A 12,597-nucleotide genomic window follows, 5' to 3' on the forward strand; every position below is an offset into this window, starting at 1 on the left:
TTATATTCTAACTTATCCTCCTGTATTTCTGGTAAACCTGCTTCAAATCAAACATGTTGCACATCAAATTAAAGCTTAGGTTCTCTTCTTTCCATCAATGGTTGGCTTTCCATCCTATCACAACCTGGCTGCTTAAAATCAGACATTTAGTGTGGTCAATACCACACAGCTTTCAGAGCTGGGTCAGAGGTCAAATCTGTTCTGTATATTTAGCCTGGTCTTTCAGGCTAGCATGATCTGATTTACTGAAGTGACACCTCAATTTAAAGCTCAGATTCAGACCTTTTCATAGAGTCCAACATTGTTGATTTTAACCCTTCTGGTGGCTAGCAGCACACTGATGAATTATGGTTACATTCAGCTGTTTTCAAAAGGCCTGCAGCCAACTGGTTTTATATTCTAACTTATCCTCCTGTATTTCTGGTAAACCTGCTTCAAATCAAACATGTTGCACATCAAATTAAAGCTTAGGTTCTCTTCTTTCCATCAATTGTTGGCTTTCCATCCTATCACAACCTGGCTGCTTAAAATCAGACATTTAGTGTGGTCAATACCACACAGCTTTCAGAGCTGGGTCAGAGGTCAAATCTGTTCTGTATATTTAGCCTGGTCTTTCAGGCTAGCATGATCTGATTTACTGAAGTGACACCTCAATTTAAAGCTCAGATTCAGACCTTTTCATAGAGTCCAACATTGTTCATTTTAAACCTTCTGGTGGCTAGCAGCACACTGATGAATTATGGTTACATTCAGCTGTTTTCAAAAGGCCTGCAGCCAACAGGTTTTATATTCTAACTTATCCTCCTGTATTTCTGGTAAACCTGCTTCAAATCAAACATGTTGCACATCAAATTAAAGCTTAGGTTCTCTTCTTTCCATCAATGGTTGGCTTTCCATCCTATCACAACCTGGCTGCTTAAAATCAGACATTTAGTGTGGTCAATACCACACAGCTTTCAGAGCTGGGTCAGAGGTCAAATCTGTTCTGTATATTTAGCCTGGTCTTTCAGGCTAGCATGATCTGATTTACTGAAGTGACACCTCAATTTAAAGCTCAGATTCAGACCTTTTCATAGAGTCCAACATTGTTGATTTTAACCCTTCTGGTGGCTAGCAGCACACTGATGAATTATGGTTACATTCAGCTGTTTTCAAAAGGCCTGCAGCCAACTGGTTTTATATTCTAACTTATCCTCCTGTATTTCTGGTAAACCTGCTTCAAATCAAACATGTTGCACATCAAATTAAAGCTTAGGTTCTCTTCTTTCCATCAATTGTTGGCTTTCCATCCTATCACAACCTGGCTGCTTAAAATCAGACATTTAGTGTGGTCAATACCACACAGCTTTCAGAGCTGGGTCAGAGGTCAAATCTGTTCTGTATATTTAGCCTGGTCTTTCAGGCTAGCATGATCTGATTTACTGAAGTGACACCTCAATTTAAAGCTCAGATTCAGACCTTTTCATAGAGTCCAACATTGTTCATTTTAAACCTTCTGGTGGCTAGCAGCACACTGATGAATTATGGTTACATTCAGCTGTTTTCAAAAGGCCTGCAGCCAACAGGTTTTATATTCTAACTTATCCTCCTGTATTTCTGGTAAACCTGCTTCAAATCAAACATGTTGCACATCAAATTAAAGCTTAGGTTCTCTTCTTTCCATCAATGGTTGGCTTTCCATCCTATCACAACCTGGCTGCTTAAAATCAGACATTTAGTGTGGTCAATACCACACAGCTTTCAGAGCTGGGTCAGAGGTCAAATCTGTTCTGTATATTTAGCCTGGTCTTTCAGGCTAGCATGATCTGATTTACTGAAGTGACACCTCAATTTAAAGCTCAGATTCAGACCTTTTCATAGAGTCCAACATTGTTCATTTTAAACCTTCTGGTGGCTAGCAGCACACTGATGAATTATGGTTACATTCAGCTGTTTTCAAAAGGCCTGCAGCCAACAGGTTTTATATTCTAACTTATCCTCCTGTATTTCTGGTAAACCTGCTTCAAATCAAACATGTTGCACATCAAATTAAAGGTTAGGTTCTCTTCTTTCCATCAATGGTTGGCTTTCCATCCTATCACAACCTGGCTGCTTAAAATCAGACATTTAGTGTGGTCAATACCACACAGCTTTCAGAGCTGGGTCAGAGGTCAAATCTGTTCTGTATATTTAGCCTGGTCTTTCAGGCTAGCATGATCTGATTTACTGAAGTGACACCTCAATTTAAAGCTCAGATTCAGACCTTTTCATAGAGTCCAACATTGTTCATTTTAAACCTTCTGGTGGCTAGCAGCACACTGATGAATTATGGTTACATTCAGCTGTTTTCAAAAGGCCTGCAGCCAACAGGTTTTATATTCTAACTTATCCTCCTGTATTTCTGGTAAACCTGCTTCAAATCAAACATGTTGCACATCAAATTAAAGCTTAGGTTCTCTTCTTTCCATCAATGGTTGGCTTTCCATCCTATCACAACCTGGCTGCTTAAAATCAGACATTTAGTGTGGTCAATACCACACAGCTTTCAGAGCTGGGTCAGAGGTCAAATCTGTTCTGTATATTTAGCCTGGTCTTTCAGGCTAGCATGATCTGATTTACTGAAGTGACACCTCAATTTAAAGCTCAGATTCAGACCTTTTCATAGAGTCCAACATTGTTCATTTTAAACCTTCTGGTGGCTAGCAGCACACTGATGAATTATGGTTACATTCAGCTGTTTTCAAAAGGCCTGCAGCCAACAGGTTTTCTATTCTAACTTATCCTCCTGTATTTCTGGTAAACCTGCTTCAAATCAAACATGTTGCACATCAAATTAAAGCTTAGGTTCTCTTCTTTCCATCAATGGTTGGCTTTCCATCCTATCACAACCTGGCTGCTTAAAATCAGACATTTAGTGTGGTCAATACCACACAGCTTTCAGAGCTGGGTCAGAGGTCAAATCTGTTCTGTATATTTAGCCTGGTCTTTCAGGCTAGCATGATCTGATTTACTGAAGTGACACCTCAATTTAAAGCTCAGATTCAGACCTTTTCATAGAGTCCAACATTGTTGATTTTACCCCTTCTGGTGGCTAGCAGCACACTGATGAATTATGGTTACATTCAGCTGTTTTCAAAAGGCCTGCAGCCAACAGGTTTTATATTCTAACTTATCCTCCTGTATTTCTGGTAAACCTGCTTCAAATCAAACATGTTGCACATCAAATTAAAGCTTAGGTTCTCTTTTTTCCATCAATTGTTGGCTTTCCATCCTATCACAACCTGGCTGCTTAAAATCAGACATTTAGTATGGTCAATACCACACAGCTTTCAGAGCTGGGTCAGAGGTCAAATCTGTTCTGTATATTTAGCCTGGTCTTTCAGGCTAGCATGATCTGATTTACTGGAGTGATACCTCCATGTAAACCTCAGATTCAGACCTTTGCATAGAGTCCAACATTGTTGATTTTAACCCTTCTGGTGGCTAGCAGCACACTGATGAATTATGGTTACATTCAGCTGTTTTCAAAAGGCCTGCAGCCAACAGGTTTTATATTCTAACTTATCCTCCTGTATTTCTGGTAAACCTGCTTCAAATCAAACATGTTGCACATCAAATTAAAGCTTAGGTTCTCTTCTTTCCAACAATTGTTGGCTTTCCATCATAGCACAAGCTGGCTGCTTAAAATCAGACATTTAGTGTGGTCAATACCACACAGCTTTCAGAGCTGGGTCAGAGGTCAAATCTGTTCTGTATATTTAGCCTGGTCTTTCAGGCTAGCATGATCTGATTTACTGGAGTGACACCTCAATTTAAAGCTCAGATTCAGACCTTTGCATAGAGTCCAACATTGTTGAGTTTACCCCTTCTGGTGGCTAACAGCACACTGATGAATTATGGTTACATTCAGCTGTTTTCAAAAGGCCTGCAGCCAACAGGTTTTCTATTCTAACTTATCCTCCTGTATTTCTGGTAAACCTGCTTCAAATCAAACATGTTGCACATCAAATTAAAGCTTAGGTTCTCTTCTTTCCAACAATTGTTGGCTTTCCATCATAGCACAACCTGGCTGCTTAAAATCAGACATTTAGTGTGGTCAATACCACACAGTTTTCAGAGCTGGGTCAGAGGTCAAATCTGTTCTGTATATTTAGCCTGGTCTTTCAGGCTAGCATGATCTGATTTACTGGAGTGATACCTCCATGTAAACCTCAGATTCAGACCTTTTCATAGAGTCCAAAATTGTTGATTTTAACCCTTCTGGTGGCTAGCAGCACACCGATGAATTATGGTTACATTCAGCTGTTTTCAAAAGGCCTGCAGCCAACTGGTTTTATATTCTACCTTATCCTCCTGTATTTCTGGTAAACCTGCTTCAAATCAAACATGTTGCACATCAAATTAAAGCTTAGGTTCTCTTCTTTCCAACAATTGTTGGCTTTCCATCATAGCACAAGCTGGCTGCTTAAAATCAGACATTTAGTGTGGTCAATACCACACAGCTTTCAGAGCTGGGTCAGAGGTCAAATCTGTTCTGTATATTTAGCCTGGTCTTTCAGGCTAGCATGATCTGATTTACTTGAGTGACACCTCAATTTAAAGCTCAGATTCAGACCTTTTCATAGAGTCCAACATTGTTGATTTTACCCCTTCTGGTGGCTAGCAGCACACTGATGAATTATGGTTACATTCAGCTGTTTTCAAAAGGCCTGCAGCCAACAGGTTTTATATTCTACCTTATCCTCCTGTATTTCTGGTAAACCTGCTTCAAATCAAACATGTTGCACATCAAATTAAAGCTTAGGTTCTCTTCTTTCCATCAATTGTTGGCTTTCCATCATAGCACAACCTGGCTGCTTAAAATCAGACATTTAGTGTGGTCAATACCACACAGCTTTCAGAGCTGGGTCAGAGGTCAAATCTGTTCTGTATATTTAGCCTGGTCTTTCAGGCTAGCATGATCTGATTTACTGGAGTGATACCTCCATGTAAACCTCAGATTCAGACCTTTTCATAGAGTCCAACATTGTTGATTTTAACCCTTCTGGTGGCTAGCAGCACACTGATGAATTATGGTTACATTCAGCTGTTTTCAAAAGGCCTGCAGCCAACAGGTTTTATATTCTAACTTATCCTCCTGTATTTCTGGTAAACCTGCTTCAAATCAAACATGTTGCACATCAAATTAAAGGTTAGGTTCTCTTCTTTCCATCAATGGTTGGCTTTCCATCCTATCACAACCTGGCTGCTTAAAATCAGACATTTAGTGTGGTCAATACCACACAGCTTTCAGAGCTGGGTCAGAGGTCAAATCTGTTCTGTATATTTAGCCTGGTCTTTCAGGCTAGCATGATCTGATTTACTGAAGTGACACCTCAATTTAAAGCTCAGATTCAGACCTTTTCATAGAGTCCAACATTGTTCATTTTAAACCTTCTGGTGGCTAGCAGCACACTGATGAATTATGGTTACATTCAGCTGTTTTCAAAAGGCCTGCAGCCAACAGGTTTTATATTCTAACTTATCCTCCTGTATTTCTGGTAAACCTGCTTCAAATCAAACATGTTGCACATCAAATTAAAGCTTAGGTTCTCTTCTTTCCATCAATGGTTGGCTTTCCATCCTATCACAACCTGGCTGCTTAAAATCAGACATTTAGTGTGGTCAATACCACACAGCTTTCAGAGCTGGGTCAGAGGTCAAATCTGTTCTGTATATTTAGCCTGGTCTTTCAGGCTAGCATGATCTGATTTACTGAAGTGACACCTCAATTTAAAGCTCAGATTCAGACCTTTTCATAGAGTCCAACATTGTTCATTTTAAACCTTCTGGTGGCTAGCAGCACACTGATGAATTATGGTTACATTCAGCTGTTTTCAAAAGGCCTGCAGCCAACAGGTTTTCTATTCTAACTTATCCTCCTGTATTTCTGGTAAACCTGCTTCAAATCAAACATGTTGCACATCAAATTAAAGCTTAGGTTCTCTTCTTTCCATCAATGGTTGGCTTTCCATCCTATCACAACCTGGCTGCTTAAAATCAGACATTTAGTGTGGTCAATACCACACAGCTTTCAGAGCTGGGTCAGAGGTCAAATCTGTTCTGTATATTTAGCCTGGTCTTTCAGGCTAGCATGATCTGATTTACTGAAGTGACACCTCAATTTAAAGCTCAGATTCAGACCTTTTCATAGAGTCCAACATTGTTGATTTTACCCCTTCTGGTGGCTAGCAGCACACTGATGAATTATGGTTACATTCAGCTGTTTTCAAAAGGCCTGCAGCCAACAGGTTTTATATTCTAACTTATCCTCCTGTATTTCTGGTAAACCTGCTTCAAATCAAACATGTTGCACATCAAATTAAAGCTTAGGTTCTCTTTTTTCCATCAATTGTTGGCTTTCCATCCTATCACAACCTGGCTGCTTAAAATCAGACATTTAGTATGGTCAATACCACACAGCTTTCAGAGCTGGGTCAGAGGTCAAATCTGTTCTGTATATTTAGCCTGGTCTTTCAGGCTAGCATGATCTGATTTACTGAAGTGACACCTCAATTTAAAGCTCAGATTCAGACCTTTTCATAGAGTCCAACATTGTTGAGTTTACCCCTTCTGGTGGCTAGCAGCACACTGATGAATTATGGTTACATTCAGCTGTTTTCAAAAGGCCTGCAGCCAACAGGTTTTCTATTCTAACTTATCCTCCTGTATTTCTGGTAAACCTGCTTCAAATCAAACATGTTGCACATCAAATTAAAGCTTAGGTTCTCTTTTTTCCATCAATTGTTGGCTTTCCATCCTATCACAACCTGGCTGCTTAAAATCAGACATTTAGTATGGTCAATACCACACAGCTTTCAGAGCTGGGTCAGAGGTCAAATCTGTTCTGTATATTTAGCCTGGTCTTTCAGGCTAGCATGATCTGATTTACTTGAGTGACACCTCAATTTAAAGCTCAGATTCAGACCTTTTCATAGAGTCCAACATTGTTGATTTTACCCCTTCTGGTGGCTAGCAGCACACTGATGAATTATGGTTACATTCAGCTGTTTTCAAAAGGCCTGCAGCCAACAGGTTTTATATTCTAACTTATCCTCCTGTATTTCTGGTAAACCTGCTTCAAATCAAACATGTTGCACATCAAATTAAAGCTTAGGTTCTCTTCTTTCCATCAATTGTTGGCTTTCCATCATAGCACAACCTGGCTGCTTAAAATCAGACATTTAGTGTGGTCAATACCACACAGCTTTCAGAGCTGGGTCAGAGGTCAAATCTGTTCTGTATATTTAGCCTGGTCTTTCAGGCTAGCATGATCTGATTTACTGGAGTGATACCTCCATGTAAACCTCAGATTCAGACCTTTTCATAGAGTCCAACATTGTTGATTTTAACCCTTCTGGTGGCTAGCAGCACACTGATGAATTATGGTTACATTCAGCTGTTTTCAAAAGGCCTGCAGCCAACAGGTTTTCTATTCTAACTTATCCTCCTGTATTTCTGGTAAACCTGCTTCAAATCAAACATGTTGCACATCAAATTAAAGCTTAGGTTCTCTTCTTTCCAACAATTGTTGGCTTTCCATCATAGCACAAGCTGGCTGCTTAAAATCAGACATTTAGTGTGGTCAATACCACACAGCTTTCAGAGCTGGGTCAGAGGTCAAATCTGTTCTGTATATTTAGCCTGGTCTTTCAGGCTAGCATGATCTGATTTACTGGAGTGACACCTCAATTTAAAGCTCAGATTCAGACCTTTTCATAGAGTCCAACATTGTTCATTTTAAACCTTCTGGTGGCTAGCAGCACACTGATGAATTATGGTTACATTCAGCTGTTTTCAAAAGGCCTGCAGCCAACAGGTTTTCTATTCTAACTTATCCTCCTGTATTTCTGGTAAACCTGCTTCAAATCAAACATGTTGCACATCAAATTAAAGCTTAGGTTCTCTTCTTTCCAACAATTGTTGGCTTTCCATCATAGCACAACCTGGCTGCTTAAAATCAGACATTTAGTGTGGTCAATACCACACAGCTTTCAGAGCTGGGTCAGAGGTCAAATCTGTTCTGTATATTTAGCCTGGTCTTTCAGGCTAGCATGATCTGATTTACTGGAGTGACACCTCAATTTAAAGCTCAGATTCAGACCTTTGCATAGAGTCCAACATTGTTGAGTTTACCCCTTCTGGTGGCTAGCAGCACACTGATGAATTATGGTTACATTCAGCTGTTTTCAAAAGGCCTGCAGCCAACAGGTTTTCTATTCTAACTTATCCTCCTGTATTTCTGGTAAACCTGCTTCAAATCAAACATGTTGCACATCAAATTAAAGCTTAGGTTCTCTTTTTTCCATCAATTGTTGGCTTTCCATCCTATCACAACCTGGCTGCTTAAAATCAGACATTTAGTATGGTCAATACCACACAGCTTTCAGAGCTGGGTCAGAGGTCAAATCTGTTCTGTATATTTAGCCTGGTCTTTCAGGCTAGCATGATCTGATTTACTTGAGTGACACCTCAATTTAAAGCTCAGATTCAGACCTTTTCATAGAGTCCAACATTGTTGATTTTACCCCTTCTGGTGGCTAGCAGCACACTGATGAATTATGGTTACATTCAGCTGTTTTCAAAAGGCCTGCAGCCAACAGGTTTTATATTCTAACTTATCCTCCTGTATTTCTGGTAAACCTGCTTCAAATCAAACATGTTGCACATCAAATTAAAGCTTAGGTTCTCTTCTTTCCATCAATTGTTGGCTTTCCATCATAGCACAACCTGGCTGCTTAAAATCAGACATTTAGTGTGGTCAATACCACACAGCTTTCAGAGCTGGGTCAGAGGTCAAATCTGTTCTGTATATTTAGCCTGGTCTTTCAGGCTAGCATGATCTGATTTACTGGAGTGATACCTCCATGTAAACCTCAGATTCAGACCTTTTCATAGAGTCCAACATTGTTGATTTTAACCCTTCTGGTGGCTAGCAGCACACTGATGAATTATGGTTACATTCAGCTGTTTTCAAAAGGCCTGCAGCCAACAGGTTTTCTATTCTAACTTATCCTCCTGTATTTCTGGTAAACCTGCTTCACATCAAACATGTTGCACATCAAATTAAAGCTTAGGTTCTCTTCTTTCCAACAATTGTTGGCTTTCCATCATAGCACAAGCTGGCTGCTTAAAATCAGACATTTAGTGTGGTCAATACCACACAGCTTTCAGAGCTGGGTCAGAGGTCAAATCTGTTCTGTATATTTAGCCTGGTCTTTCAGGCTAGCATGATCTGATTTACTGGAGTGACACCTCAATTTAAAGCTCAGATTCAGACCTTTTCATAGAGTCCAACATTGTTCATTTTAAACCTTCTGGTGGCTAGCAGCACACTGATGAATTATGGTTACATTCAGCTGTTTTCAAAAGGCCTGCAGCCAACAGGTTTTCTATTCTAACTTATCCTCCTGTATTTCTGGTAAACCTGCTTCAAATCAAACATGTTGCACATCAAATTAAAGCTTAGGTTCTCTTCTTTCCAACAATTGTTGGCTTTCCATCATAGCACAACCTGGCTGCTTAAAATCAGACATTTAGTGTGGTCAATACCACACGGCTTTCAGAGCTGGGTCAGAGGTCAAATCTGTTCTGTATATTTAGCCTGGTCTTTCAGGCTAGCATGATCTGATTTACTGGAGTGACACCTCAATTTAAAGCTCAGATTCAGACCTTTGCATAGAGTCCAACATTGTTGAGTTTACCCCTTCTGGTGGCTAGCAGCACACTGATGAATTATGGTTACATTCAGCTGTTTTCAAAAGGCCTGCAGCCAACAGGTTTTCTATTCTAACTTATCCTCCTGTATTTCTGGTAAACCTGCTTCAAATCAAACATGTTGCACATCAAATTAAAGCTTAGGTTCTCTTTTTTCCATCAATTGTTGGCTTTCCATCCTATCACAACCTGGCTGCTTAAAATCAGACATTTAGTATGGTCAATACCACACAGCTTTCAGAGCTGGGTCAGAGGTCAAATCTGTTCTGTATATTTAGCCTGGTCTTTCAGGCTAGCATGATCTGATTTACTTGAGTGACACCTCAATTTAAAGCTCAGATTCAGACCTTTTCATAGAGTCCAACATTGTTGATTTTACCCCTTCTGGTGGCTAGCAGCACACTGATGAATTATGGTTACATTCAGCTGTTTTCAAAAGGCCTGCAGCCAACAGGTTTTATATTCTAACTTATCCTCCTGTATTTCTGGTAAACCTGCTTCAAATCAAACATGTTGCACATCAAATTAAAGCTTAGGTTCTCTTCTTTCCATCAATTGTTGGCTTTCCATCATAGCACAACCTGGCTGCTTAAAATCAGACATTTAGTGTGGTCAATACCACACAGCTTTCAGAGCTGGGTCAGAGGTCAAATCTGTTCTGTATATTTAGCCTGGTCTTTCAGGCTAGCATGATCTGATTTACTGGAGTGATACCTCCATGTAAACCTCAGATTCAGACCTTTTCATAGAGTCCAACATTGTTGATTTTAACCCTTCTGGTGGCTAGCAGCACACTGATGAATTATGGTTACATTCAGCTGTTTTCAAAAGGCCTGCAGCCAACAGGTTTTCTATTCTAACTTATCCTCCTGTATTTCTGGTAAACCTGCTTCACATCAAACATGTTGCACATCAAATTAAAGCTTAGGTTCTCTTCTTTCCAACAATTGTTGGCTTTCCATCATAGCACAAGCTGGCTGCTTAAAATCAGACATTTAGTGTGGTCAATACCACACAGCTTTCAGAGCTGGGTCAGAGGTCAAATCTGTTCTGTATATTTAGCCTGGTCTTTCAGGCTAGCATGATCTGATTTACTGGAGTGACACCTCAATTTAAAGCTCAGATTCAGACCTTTTCATAGAGTCCAACATTGTTCATTTTAAACCTTCTGGTGGCTAGCAGCACACTGATGAATTATGGTTACATTCAGCTGTTTTCAAAAGGCCTGCAGCCAACAGGTTTTCTATTCTAACTTATCCTCCTGTATTTCTGGTAAACCTGCTTCAAATCAAACATGTTGCACATCAAATTAAAGCTTAGGTTCTCTTCTTTCCAACAATTGTTGGCTTTCCATCCTATCACAACCTGGCTGCTTAAAATCAGACATTTAGTGTGGTCAATACCACACAGCTTTCAGAGCTGGGTCAGAGGTCAAATCTGTTCTGTATATTTAGCCTGGTCTTTCAGGCTAGCATGATCTGATTTACTTGAGTGACACCTCAATTTAAAGCTCAGATTCAGACCTTTTCATAGAGTCCAACATTGTTGATTTTACCCCTTCTGGTGGCTAGCAGCACACTGATGAATTATGGTTACATTCAGCTGTTTTCAAAAGGCCTGCAGCCAACAGGTTTTATATTCTACCTTATCCTCCTGTATTTCTGGTAAACCTGCTTCAAATCAAACATGTTGCACATCAAATTAAAGCTTAGGTTCTCTTCTTTCCATCAATTGTTGGCTTTCCATCATAGCACAACCTGGCTGCTTAAAATCAGACATTTAGTGTGGTCAATACCACACAGCTTTCAGAGCTGGGTCAGAGGTCAAATCTGTTCTGTATATTTAGCCTGGTCTTTCAGGCTAGCATGATCTGATTTACTGGAGTGATACCTCCATGTAAACCTCAGATTCAGACCTTTTCATAGAGTCCAACATTGTTGATTTTAACCCTTCTGGTGGCTAGCAGCACACTGATGAATTATGGTTACATTCAGCTGTTTTCAAAAGGCCTGCAGCCAACAGGTTTTCTATTCTAACTTATCCTCCTGTATTTCTGGTAAACCTGCTTCAAATCAAACATGTTGCACATCAAATTAAAGCTTAGGTTCTCTTCTTTCCAACAATTGTTGGCTTTCCATCATAGCACAAGCTGGCTGCTTAAAATCAGACATTTAGTGTGGTCAATACCACACAGCTTTCAGAGCTGGGTCAGAGGTCAAATCTGTTCTGTATATTTAGCCTGGTCTTTCAGGCTAGCATGATCTGATTTACTGGAGTGACACCTCAATTTAAAGCTCAGATTCAGACCTTTTCATAGAGTCCAACATTGTTCATTTTAAACCTTCTGGTGGCTAGCAGCACACTGATGAATTATGGTTACATTCAGCTGTTTTCAAAAGGCCTGCAGCCAACAGGTTTTCTATTCTAACTTATCCTCCTGTATTTCTGGTAAACCTGCTTCAAATCAAACATGTTGCACATCAAATTAAAGCTTAGGTTCTCTTCTTTCCAACAATTGTTGGCTTTCCATCATAGCACAACCTGGCTGCTTAAAATCAGACATTTAGTGTGGTCAATACCACACAGCTTTCAGAGCTGGGTCAGAGGTCAAATCTGTTCTGTATATTTAGCCTGGTCTTTCAGGCTAGCATGATCTGATTTACTGGAGTGACACCTCAATTTAAAGCTCAGATTCAGACCTTTGCATAGAGTCCAACATTGTTGAGTTTACCCCTTCTGGTGGCTAGCAGCACACTGATGAATTATGGTTACATTCAGCTGTTTTCAAAAGGCCTGCAGCCAACAGGTTTTCTATTCTAACTTATCCTCCTGTATTTCTGGTAAACCTGCTTCAAATCAAAC

Source organism: Centroberyx gerrardi, chromosome 13 (assembly GCF_048128805.1).
Source record: "Centroberyx gerrardi isolate f3 chromosome 13, fCenGer3.hap1.cur.20231027, whole genome shotgun sequence".
NCBI lineage: Eukaryota > Metazoa > Chordata > Actinopteri > Beryciformes > Berycidae > Centroberyx > Centroberyx gerrardi.